The 12,264-nt window shown below is 40.5% G+C and overlaps 1 protein-coding gene and 1 non-coding gene across 3 annotated transcripts in view; both read left to right on the top strand.

Moving 5' to 3' along the window:
* The window catches only part of Pcsk2 (proprotein convertase subtilisin/kexin type 2), a 260,446-nt gene that overhangs the window by 117,354 nt on the left and 130,828 nt on the right, over positions 1–12,264 (top strand). The window lies entirely within an intron of this gene.
* LOC143396163 (U2 spliceosomal RNA) lies at positions 849–1,042 on the top strand. Its single transcript, XR_013091036.1, has one exon. It is a non-coding gene; the product is annotated as a U2 spliceosomal RNA (small nuclear RNA).

The following is a 12,264-nucleotide window of genomic DNA, read 5'->3' as shown; positions in this document are numbered from 1 at the left end:
CTGCATGGGTGGTCCTGCTGTGGCACAGCAGCCGTGATTCCTGTGTGGGAGCAGCTGTCTGGGGTCCTCTAATCACTCACAGAAAAACAATATTCCCACTACTTGAATCCCAGGTCACGGGGCGACACAGAATGCAGCCTCCCTCTAGCCCACCATCTTGGAAGACCTGGCCAGTCATTTTGACTTGCTCCTGAACTCTGACACCTCTACACTTGAGGTCTCTCTAGATTCAGGTTCTTCCATCTGAGAAGAAACTTGACTTTTTTTTATTGTTGCCACTATTTTTGTTTTAAAGTGAATTTTTGGTCTGTTTTCTGAGGAACATTTCAGAAAAGTAACAAACCTGAAGATGCCCTTTGTCTTCAATATATCCTTCAACTTTTTAATCCAATAAATGCAGTCATGCATTGCTTAACAACTGAGACATGCATCATTGGGCAATTTTGCCTTTGTGGGAACATCATAGAATGTACTTACTCTAAGATGACTGAGCTGTCATTGTACCTGGTACTCTCTCTCTAGCTCAGAAACAAAGAGGGAGAAGGTTGGTACTGGGGGACATGGCTGGTACCTTCACGGAACTTGGAGAACCATTGGGAGAGTCAATAAATCCACATCATCTATAGAATGATTAAAAGATGCTGCTTGTTGCAATTCAAAGGGAAAAACAATCAAAGCATTTGTCTGACAGGTGAGTCCTAATTTACAGCTGAACTTCAAGAAGCAAATAAATTAACCCTCCTTAAAATTCAAGATGGTCCTCCCAGAAAGGATATAAGAAAGCTGAAATAGCATCTTGGTTTTGAAGTGATGTTGTTGGACTCATCAAGACATTAATATATTTTATCACTCCTTGTACTTTGGCTAATATCAAGTGTTGCATCTGTTCTTATCAGTTTAATACCTGATATGTTCTCTATCCAAAAGACAATATAAATATACTAAATGGATTTTTGGAAATAAGATATGGACTAGGACCTTGCTCCAACCACTCCGTTTATTGACCTGGTATTGCAGTACCTCCAGGAACAGCGCACTCCACTTCAGCAGAGCTGGGGATGAGGGGAATTGCATACGTATTTAGGGAGATCCACTCAACAATTAATATAACACCCTTCTCTAGGAGGCTTCTTGCAGAAGCATTTTTTAGATTCCATAAAATGGTTGCATAAGTGATTAAATTTCACAATGTGAAATGAAATGGGAAGTAACTTTTTTAAATGGTGGGAGGGTAAGTGCAACTTGGTGACTTTCATTTGCTTGGATGAATAGAAATCACATTTCTTCAGAGAGAAATGGTGGGCTTGTCATATGTAGAAGAAGTGGTGTAGATACCGTAAGAGAACTTTGATACACCTCTGTTTTATAAATGCAAACCTAGAGGATGGAAATGGCAGAAATACCTCTCTCTTGCTCCCTTGCTCACTCTCTCTGGAAAAAAAAAAAAAAAAAACATATTTTTTTCACGCTTGGTTTTGTTGTCCCCCAAAGAAATTACAGTTTAATGCCAATGTAACACAAAAGCACAGGAAAACCCCAGTGGTCTGGTGCTAAATTATTGTGTGATTCAATTGATCCGTTTGCAAGGAGAGTTACCAAAAGTAATGATGACTGTCATCAAGAATTATAGCAGATCTCAAGGAATGGGGAGAGCATGGGGAGTGGTTCTTGCATTGGTATTTTTTTTCTTTTTTTTAGAGAGAAAGAGAATTTTAATATTTATTTTTTAGTTTTCAGCGGACACAACATCTTTGTTTGTATGTGGTGCTGAGGATCGAACCTGGGCCGCACGCATGCCAGGCAAGCGCGCTACCACTTGAGCCACATCCCCAGCCCATGCATTGGTATTTTGACGCAAAAACATTAAGATGTGAGTGAATTGTCCTAGGCAGGAGACACATAGGGACATGTGAGGATTTAATGAGGAGACTAGCCTGGCCAGATCATAATGGAGGGAATGTGATGTGGGAATGAGAGTGAGATGATGAGGCAGGCAGCACCTTTCAAATCCAGGCTAAATCATTGTTGTTATTTGAGGGTTTTATGTTTGTTTAGTTGGTTGGGTTTTAGTTTATATTTCTGTTTGTTGGTGGTGGTTTTTTTTTTTTTTTGGAGGGGGGGGTGTTTGTTGATTTGTTTTGTTTTGTTTGCACAGGGGATTGAACTCAGAGGTGCTTTACTACTAAGGCACATCCCAAGCCCTTTTTATTTTTTATTTTGAGATGATCTCACTAAGTTGCATAGGGCCTCACTAAGTTGCTGAGGCTGGTCTCAAACTTGCAATCCTTCTGCCTTAGCCTCCAAAGTTGCTGGGGTTCTAGGAGTGCCCAGCTGAGCCAGGATCATTGTTGAATCTTGAAGAAAGTAAAAGGTACTTGTGATTATAAAAGAATCCAAAACATAGACATTTGGGAGACCTAAAGCAATTCTTCCCGTTGATCCCAGCTGTAAACCCCTATAGAGAGGAAATGAACAAGACAGCAGACATGTAGGGCTAAAAAGATAGTATCATTCTTAGGTCAGATCCAGCCTGAGGTCCTAACCTGGTAATGATAAACCTTACATCTTACACAGACCCCAGCCTTTCCATTGTGTCCAGCCTTTGAGTCTCTCCAGTTGAGGCTCCAAAAATAGTATTACAGAAACAAGTCAACCTGATTCCTTACCCACAGAATCCTTAAGCAAAATGAAATAGTAGCTATAAGCTACCATGTCCTGGGTCAATTTGTTATGCAGCAAAAGTAGCAGGAACACATGCACTGACCTCTTGAACAATATTGGTTGGATTCTGCCATTCAGTGCTGGAGAGAAGGCCTACCACGGTTTGATTTTTTTACTCCTTTATGATTAGCATATTTTATTGTTTTGTTTTCTCTGCTCAGCTGCTTCTAGCATCTTGTTTCTATCATTGCAATTCAAATATGCCCTGGAATATGGTTAAGTATAGATCTCGTTATTAATCTTGCCTAGAATGTGGTGAGCATTGCAATTCAAATATGCCCTGGAATATGGTTAAGTATAGATCTCATGTTATTAATCTTGCCTTCTTGCCTAGAATGTGGTGAGCCTATCAGTCTATATATTGTTAAGCATATTTTGTTTTGCATCAATTACAGTGTTTTATTTTGCTTGTTTGTTTTCCAGTAATATTGTTAGGAACATTGCCAACTGAGGAGCTGGGGCCACTGATACATTTGGGACATTGCGTTCAAGCTGCTACCCGACTACTGCCCAGCTCCTATTATTGCTACTCCAGCAAAGAACATGTCAAGTAGGCTTCTAACTCTGGGTAGAAGGCAGGCTCAGTTTTGTATACATTACAGTGAATGCAAGCAATAGTCATGTTCTAAGTTAATAATTTGGACCACCAGGTCTTAAGACTTAAGGCTCAACATTTGTCTTCCATAACATCTATGCAAACCAGCCCCTCTTGGTGTTGCCTCCTATGTGACACCTGCCTACTCTCAGGTCTCTGAAAGTTATGAATTTCTAGCTATAAATTCCTAAGTGTCCATCCCAAATGCCAGTACCAATAAGGGGGAAAAACACACTGATCCCCCATCTCTTTCTCCTAAGGCTTATCAATAAGGAGATATTGAAGTTTCTGAAGTAGTGTCACCCAGGTCCCCATGAAAACATTATCTGATTTTAGACCATTCCCACTTCTCCTTATAGTATTCATTACTGAGAAACCATTTAGGGACATTCCTATCTCCTAAACTTTTGGACTTGCATTCTCTTCATATTTTTTCATCAGTTTACCTTTTTTTTTCTTAATATGTTTATTCCTATGCATCTTGTGGATTTGGGTTTCTACTTCATTAAATGCTTCATTTATGTTCCAATCAATGTGCCTTGTAACTTTCTTCTGGCTCCAGGGTTTGGTCCTTTTTAACTGTAGTGCTTCTCCCTGAGTCTTCAGGATAATGTTCTTCTCTTGTTCCTAGTATTTTACCTTCTAATTCTTCTCATTCCTAATATTTTACTTTCCAATCTTCCTGTGTTAATGTCTTTTTTTTTCCTAGTTTATTTATTTTTGAATGAGAAGCTCCATCCAAATCCAGCATTGGCCACCAGACTCACTGTTGGGTTACCCTTGATCTGTCCAGTACTTCAACCACCTTCTCAGATATGTTAGAAGTATACAGTTCTTTGACAAATTCCCTGTGTCTAAAGGACCTACAGCATGGAACATCCTCCTATCCTCCCCGAAGATCTTTCAGACACTATGAACATATGAAATGACTAAAAATAACAATACACTATATGCACTGCCACTGGGAATTTTTTTACCTGTTTCTGCTTACCCACACATTTGTGATTTATGGCTTTTTTTTTTTCTTTTGGTACTGAGGACAGAACACAGAAGCATTCTACCACTGAGCTCTATCCCCAGCCCTTTTTATTTTTTATTTGGAGATAGCTTCTGACTAGGTTGCTGAGGCTGGCCTGGCACTTGGGGTCCTCCTGCCTCAGCCACCCAGCTTGCTGGCATTATAGACATGTGCCACCATGATTAGCAGCTCTTAAAGTAAGATGGGCCACCATCAGCCTTTACCTCCTATTCATCTGTTATGATCGTGTGTTCCTTAACAGCTGTGGGAAAGACATCATGGCTGGGCATAGCAGAGATGAGGAGCACAGAGAGGATGGACAGAGGCTTTCTCAGTGGTCAGTAGAGACATTGTGGTGCCAGACTCAAAGGCAGACAGAGGCGCAGATTTTTTGCTAAAAAGGACTTTTGTTTTCAGGACATTACAGAGGCAGGTCACCAAACGTGTTTATCTATTCAGTGCCCTGACCTAGTGTTTGGTAGCGATTCCTTTGAATTCTAGCTGTAGATGAGCCATAAGTCCTACTTCCTCACTGTGGTGAGAGTTTTCTTCATCTTTTTGCTGTGTGCCCTGGGTCCTTCATTGAGCAACTCAAGGACATGGGGCTGGGAGTTACTACCTAGAGGCCTAATTCAGACAAATGGTTCTGGTAGAACTGTTTTATTTAAGAGAAGCAGATACGGATCAAAATAGCTTCATGTGCTCTCTGAAGTCAAACTATATCTAATGAGAAACCTACCTCGTGGTCTTCCATGAGAATAACCCCACCACTTCTCAATGGCCCTGTGTGCAACGTGAATATTGTATTATCCATTCCTGGCCAGTCCGCTCTGGATCCTGCCCAGTGAGAACCACATGTATCCCCATAAGCATAAGGTCAACAATCCTGGCCATAAGGAATTTTGACTTTGCTGTAATTGGTGTTTATAAAGGGCTATCCAGTCCCATTTTTCAGGAAGAAAAATTGAAGTGGACAGTATGAAGAGTAGCCTGCAGGCTATAAATAATCTTGAGTGATAAGATGTGGCTGTGTGTTATACCCCAGCATCTATCTATCTATCTCTCTCTCTCTCTCTCTCTCTCTCTCTCTCTCTCTCTCTCTCTCTCATATTTAGAATGTGATATGTTCTCGGCAGTCTGTTAAACTGTTTTATAAACATTTATCTTTCATTACAATGCAGTGGGGTTCCTACTATAATCACTCCTATTTTACCATGAGAAAATAAAAGCACAGGAAGCTTAGAGATCTTGACAAAGGCCAACCAAACAGCAGATGATAGACCCACTATTGGGGCCTGTGCAGTCCTTCTCCATAGACAAACATTCAAGTCTCCTTTATGCAGCACTCTGTTGCTGCATAAAGTCAGCTTTATATCATCAATATACCCAATAAGAACAAATGAGAGGAAGAAAAGTTCAATTTGGTTCACAGTTTCAAAGGTTCAGTCCATAGTCAGCCAATTCCGTAACTCTGGGCCCAAAGTGAGGCAGAACATCAGGGCAGAAGAGCATGGAGGAGGAGAGCTGCTCAGTTCCTGACAGCCAGGAAGCAGAGAGAGAAAAGATCTCTGCTCACCAGAGAAAAATATAAACCCCAAAGGCATGCCCCCAGTGACCTACTTCCTCCAGCCATATCCTACCTGCCTATAGGTCCCACCCAGTTAATCCATTCAAATGGTTCATCCATCAATTAGTTTACAGTTTAACCACTTCACCTCTGAACATTCTTGCATTATCTTGTACATGAACTTCTGGTGGAAACCTCATATTTAAACTATATCAATTATATAAAAAATACAGGTGTGACTGTTCAATTTAATACAGCTTTTTCATTCCGGAGACAGATCTATTTATTCACAAATTCCCAGTGGTCACAACGATATCTGATACTTAATAAGCCCATTTAAGATGTTTGTGAAAATGAATGAAATTAGGCAGTTTTAGTAGCTTTGATTAATTTCATATAAGGCAACAGCATAACCACACATAGATGTCCTCCTGAGGGTGGTCTCTACTTTCACTCTCTGCCAGCCCTTAAACTCATCAGTTTTTGTCACTGTACCTGAAAAATGCAAATTCATTCCACAAAGCAAAGAGCAACATGAATAGCCCCTCAAAAAAAAAATTGTGTGAAAGAAAGAATTGGGTTTATATTACACCTCATATGATAAGTAATTTAATAAAATCCCTATTAAATATTTTTTCTCCTCCCACCAAATCCCTATCATACTGCTTTTATTTGTCTATGTGCCTTCATGTTTTCCCACATGGAAAGGTCCTCTAGAGTTAGAATTCAGCTATGGCCCCAATTAGCATATCCTTGATTTGCAAGCATACCACAGATTTGCAAGTATCTGGCCTTCCCCCAGCCCCTCAGAGAGCTGTTTAGTACCCACCCAGTGATAATAGAGCCTGTCCCATGGATATCTCACCAACCCATTTCAAGAAGCTTATCAATATGTTGACCCAATAAGAATAAGTCTTTCCTGAGTGTGGGGTAAGAAGTCTCTTCTGCTAGAAAAATAAGGTTGTTTTTCATCATTATTCCAAGTCAAAGTAATTTATTGCAGTAAGGATCCAGATCCTCTCTGAACAAAATTGTGATGTATATGTTTGTCTGTTTCGGCGCCCATCCAATATTAGCAGATCTTTCTAATCTATCAAGAAAGCTAAACCAATCCACATTTTATAATGCATATAAGAAAAACAATGTTTAACTATATGAGTAATCCACATCCATCATTAAGATTTTGAAAAACAAAAAAGAACAAAAATTAAAATTACCTATCTCCCTTTTTTCCCCTTATTTTTAGTGGGTACATTAAAATTTTAAAAAACTTTAAAAATAAATACCCTTTTCTCTTTTTTAATACCATTCTGTAAAGATAGCCCGTATTTGCCACCATGCTTCTGCTCCCAGGCTTTTGTTTTTTATTATCATGCATGTGTGTGCACACATGTACACACACACACACACACAATTAGTGTGCTGGTATTTTTTTTAAATATTTTGTTTTAGTTGTAGTTGGACACAATACCTTTATTTTATTTTTATATGGTGCTAAGGATGGAACCCAGCACCCCGCCCATGCTAGGCGAGCACCCTACCACTGAGCCACTACCCCAGCCCCTAGTGTGCTGGTATATTTACAAAAATAGGTTAATGCTATACATACATCCGTGTAGCTTTTGTTTTCACCTAAAACACAATAAGTACAACTATTTTAATTAGTACTGAATCATTTATTTTAATAACTGCTTCTTTTCTTGAGAGCATTCCTCTATTAATGAACACGTAATTTCTTCCTTCTCTTTTTTAATATAGATATCAGTGCAATGAATATCCTTGTACCTATGGCTATATTTTTTAAAACAACATGTAAAAGGCTCCTATTTGGAATAAAGACATATCTCATATTTCAGTTGTAGAATGAATCATATAATTCCTCTTAGCATCCAGAATCTATCTACACAGTGAAGATTTGCTAAAAACTCAGAAGACCTTGAAATAAATATAGTTATACCCCATGAAAATAAAAACTAAACACACTCTAGGATAAAAAAAGAATACGTTTTGCAGCAAGCTACACTGTTCTTTTGGCCATGGCTGAAATGCAAGAGGTCAAAGGATGGGCAAGTATTCTTTTCCTAGCACAAGCCAAAGCAATTCACATGGCCAAACCCAGTATCACAGGAGTAGAGAAATACACTCCCTTCAGAATAAATACCACACCATAAATAGTATACTCTAACTAATAAAAGTTCTCAAACAGTCCTTGGGAGACCAATTGAGTCACCACTTGGAAACCTGAGAAAACCCTCCATGTCTTAGTCTATTTTCTCTTGCTATTAACATAATGCCACAGACTGGGTAAGTTGAAAAGATTCATTTTTGCTCAGGGTTCTGGTTCAAGGTTGAGATGGCACATTTAATGATGGTGGCCTTCTGGCCAGTAGATTCCTAAGACCACACAGGGAACCATATAGTAAGACAGGACACTTGAAAGAGATCCAGCCAAATTGGCTTTCATAAGGGAATAATCCATACATGAGGGTGGAGCTCTGATCACCTCTTAAAGGATCCACCTCGTCCCACTTCTTAAGGCCTCTTCTTGGGGATTAAGTTTCAATATGAGTTTCAGCAGGACAAAAAAATACTCAAACTATAGACTCCCATCCGAGAATCACCATTTGCAATCCATTACGGGAGCTGGGTTTTACACATTTCTGGGATATCAGATGTGCATTTCTCAGATTTGTCATCACCTTTACTTCCTTCCTGTGGGATACAAAACTTGACAATACCCTCCTGAAAGTGGACTCCATAACTGGACCAGCTCCAGAGTATTGTCTTGCCAGATGTCTCAACGTCTGTCCTTACCTTCCTCTGGGACCCTGTCTCTTCTAAAGCAGAATTTGAATTTGCTTTCTCAGTCCCTGGTGTTAACACTATTTTTACACATGAAACTTCTGGTCAGCTAAAATGCTGTCCTTTCATGAATGCATCTCTCCTTTTCTAACAGTTGTGCAACTGATTTTCTTGGAGCCTACAAATATCATTTAATCAGTGCTGTCCCACTGTGTATGATTGATCTAAGCCAACAAGTTCGACCTCTTAGCAACCTTTTGGATGCTGATTCTGCATCCAGAGCTCGTGTATTTTTCCCATTAGTGTCAGGCATCAGCTGTTGAGAAAGAAAAGAAGAAAGGAAGGAAGGAAGGAAGGAAGGAAGGAAGGAATGAATGAATTAAGGAAGGAAGGAGGAATTAAGGAAGGAAGGAAGGAAGGAAGGAAGGAAGGAAGGAAGGAAGGAAGGAAGGAAGGAAGGAATTAAGGAAGGAAGGAAGGAATCAAGGAAGGAAGGAGAGCTCTGATTATCTTTTCACCATTCAGTAAGGGTTCTTTTATCAATACTTGTCCAGCTACAGTTTATTCAATGATGTGCGACTTTGCTTCTTTCCCCAGAATAATTCTGGGTTCTGTCTCCATCAGATATCCCTCATCTGTGCACAGTATGGGAGACCAATTGAGTCACCACATGGGGATTAAGTTTCAATATGAGTTTCAGCAGGACAAAACTAGACTCCCATCTGAGGATCACCATTTGCAATCCACTACAGGAGCTGGGTTTTACACATTTCGGGGATACAGAACTTACTAATAATCAGCCTCACTTCTCAGCGTTGGATGTTAGTTCCCTTCCTGTATGTGGTTGGCAGAATAATGATGCCCCCATCCCCAAAAGATATCCATATCCTCATCCTTAGAACATGTAAATATGTTGTATCACCTGCAAGGGGGAATCAAGGTCATAGGTGGAATTAAGAGTGCTAATAAACTGTCCTTTAAATAGGAAGATTATCCTGAATTTCCTGGATGGTCTCAAAGTAAACACCAGCATCTTTATAAGAGGAAGGCAAAAGAGAAAGTAAGGGTGATGCCATATAAGAAATATGACCCACTGTTGCTGTCTTGGAAGACAGAGAAAGAAAGCCATGTGCCAAGGAATTCAGGAAGTCCTTCAACTGAGAAAGGAAAGAAAACAGATCCCTGCCCTAGAGCCTTCAGAAAGAACGCAACCGGCACCCTCATTGTAGACTTCTGATATCCAGAACTCTAAGAAAATAAATTTATGTTGTTTCAAGCCACTAAGTCTGTGACAATGTGTTACAACAGCCACAGAAAACTACCACACTGCAAAATAAAAATCCCTTCTCTTGGTATTCCTCTAAGGGCAGACCTAAGCATATGGATAGTTCCGTGCCTTACAGGGGTGCTCTTGCAAAGTCGATTCATTTTGTTCTTCATTTGTTCTGCATGGTCGTGCTGGGGCTCATTAACGCCCCGTCACTGAGTGCTCTGTGCATAAGCAGAAGTGTGTTAAGAATCAATAGCTCTGACCTTTATTCCTTGTTGGTGTTTTGTCATTCGTGGGTTGCTGGGCTTGACATATGAATTACTCTCCAGCTGCCCGGTGCTGGAGATGCACAGCCACCAGCCCCTAAATATTTCACATTTACGCCAATTGCAGTCTCCATGCACATTTCTTTTCCACCCTGTCACCCTGGAACTGTTTCATTGGCAACTAATGAAATACCAATAGGAGGAAAGAATTGACAAGCCATTGCTGTTGACGAAGGGGCTGACCTTTGCAGATTAAAAATAGATGCCCTTGAGGAAGAAAGAACTAAGAAAGTGAATCTTCCCTCCTCTTTAACTCGTTAGTCCCATTGTCCTAATGGGGAACTCACACTACCTTCTGCATTTATTAGGTTAAGAAAGAGAGGCTGTGATTTTTCAAGATTCATTTGTATTTCCTTAGCAGACAGCTTTTTTTGTACCCTATTGAAAACTTACAAAGAAACAATATTGCAACCTTCATTACAGTAAATAAATGGCAGGTGTATCCCTACTGCTGAAGATATATCATGCATAAAGAACGCACCTAGGGAAGCAAAGAACTTTGGGAGGGCTTTTTCCCAGTGCCTTCTCACTGCCTTTATCTTAATCCTTCCTCTTGGACGGGGGACAGTCTAAGCCCTGGACCCTTTGATGTTGATGTCGGTAGCCCTTCCCCCTGACTTGCAGGAAAATAAGGTTTGCAAAATGTCCTTTTCCATAAACCCCTACCCCTTCCTTGCACCAATCTCTTCCACCACCACCACCACTGAGAAGAGCTATCTAATTAATAAGGTCACGTGCAAGTGTGGGTGAGAACACCAGGATGTGTCATCCCTCCCAGGAGACTTGTTTTCCAAATCTTTTAAGTAGAGACCTAATCAACTTGGATAATCAGTGCTTAAAATTAAAGCTTAACCCTTTGGGGCCACAATTTAGTCTGTGTGCATGTGCTCAGGGGAGAATTTGGGTCACAGCGAACTTTCTTTGTGCCCCTCAAATCCACCATTTGCACCACTAGACTCAACGCTGTCCCTGAGTCTTTCCTGATGGAGGAAATGGATTTCACAGATACCTGTGAAATCACAGTCATAACAGAAATATTTAATGTGCATTTCATAGTTCACAAGGAAGGAAGTTTATTTCTCCTGATCCTCATCAATTAGTCCATCAGGTCGCAAATTTTCATCATCTCTACTCTGTGCATTAGGGTCAACAGAGGTTCTATAAAGGGTCGTAGAACAAGCATTTAGGCTATGATGTCTACATTGTCTCTGTTCCAACAATTGAATTTTATCACACAGCATTAAAGCAGCCTCCATGATACGTAAGCAAAGAGGATTAACTGTGTTCCAATAGACTTTATTTACAAAAATGTAACAGGTTGATTGGTCAAATCCTGCTCTAGATGAAAAAAGCAGGACTCAGGAAATTTGAGGGACCTACCTCAGAGCATGCACAAATAAGAAGCAAATTATGTCAGGATTTGAACCCAGTTCTTTTCATTGCCCCACACTGAATTTGTGGCATTCTTAGCATTCAGGAAAGGCTTGGCCTTGGATCACATCAAACACCTCTCCACTCAGCCTCCCTTTTCACCACACACATTTGTGAGGCAGCCGTTGGGGCTGGGGTATCATAATTAGCCTGTAGCCATGGTGACAGAGTCAAGGTCACAGACCTGCCAGACCAGGCCAAGGGAACTTGATGCTATTAGTTTTCTCAAATGAAGCCTGCCAGCCGTAAGATAATCTAATGAAACTGCAATACATCTTCAGTGGGATTTATCTTGCCTTCCAGAAGCACAAAGTAGGCCCTCCCTCTACAGAGAATGAGGACCAGACATCTCTGCTCAGCATCCTTCTTCTGGTTCACTTGCAGAACCGGGCTGGGCTGGGTGGTGCATGCTTGTCATCCCAGCAGCTCAGGAGGCTGAAGCAGGAGGATCGAGAGTTCAAAGCCAGCCTCAGCAACTTAGCAAATCCCTGAGCAACCGACCAAGACCCTGTCTCAAAATAAAAATATAAAAAT

Source organism: Callospermophilus lateralis, chromosome 3, assembly GCF_048772815.1.
Source record: "Callospermophilus lateralis isolate mCalLat2 chromosome 3, mCalLat2.hap1, whole genome shotgun sequence".
NCBI classification, from domain to species: Eukaryota; Metazoa; Chordata; class Mammalia; order Rodentia; family Sciuridae; genus Callospermophilus; species Callospermophilus lateralis.
This window is presented reverse-complemented; position numbering and strand designations above follow the sequence as displayed.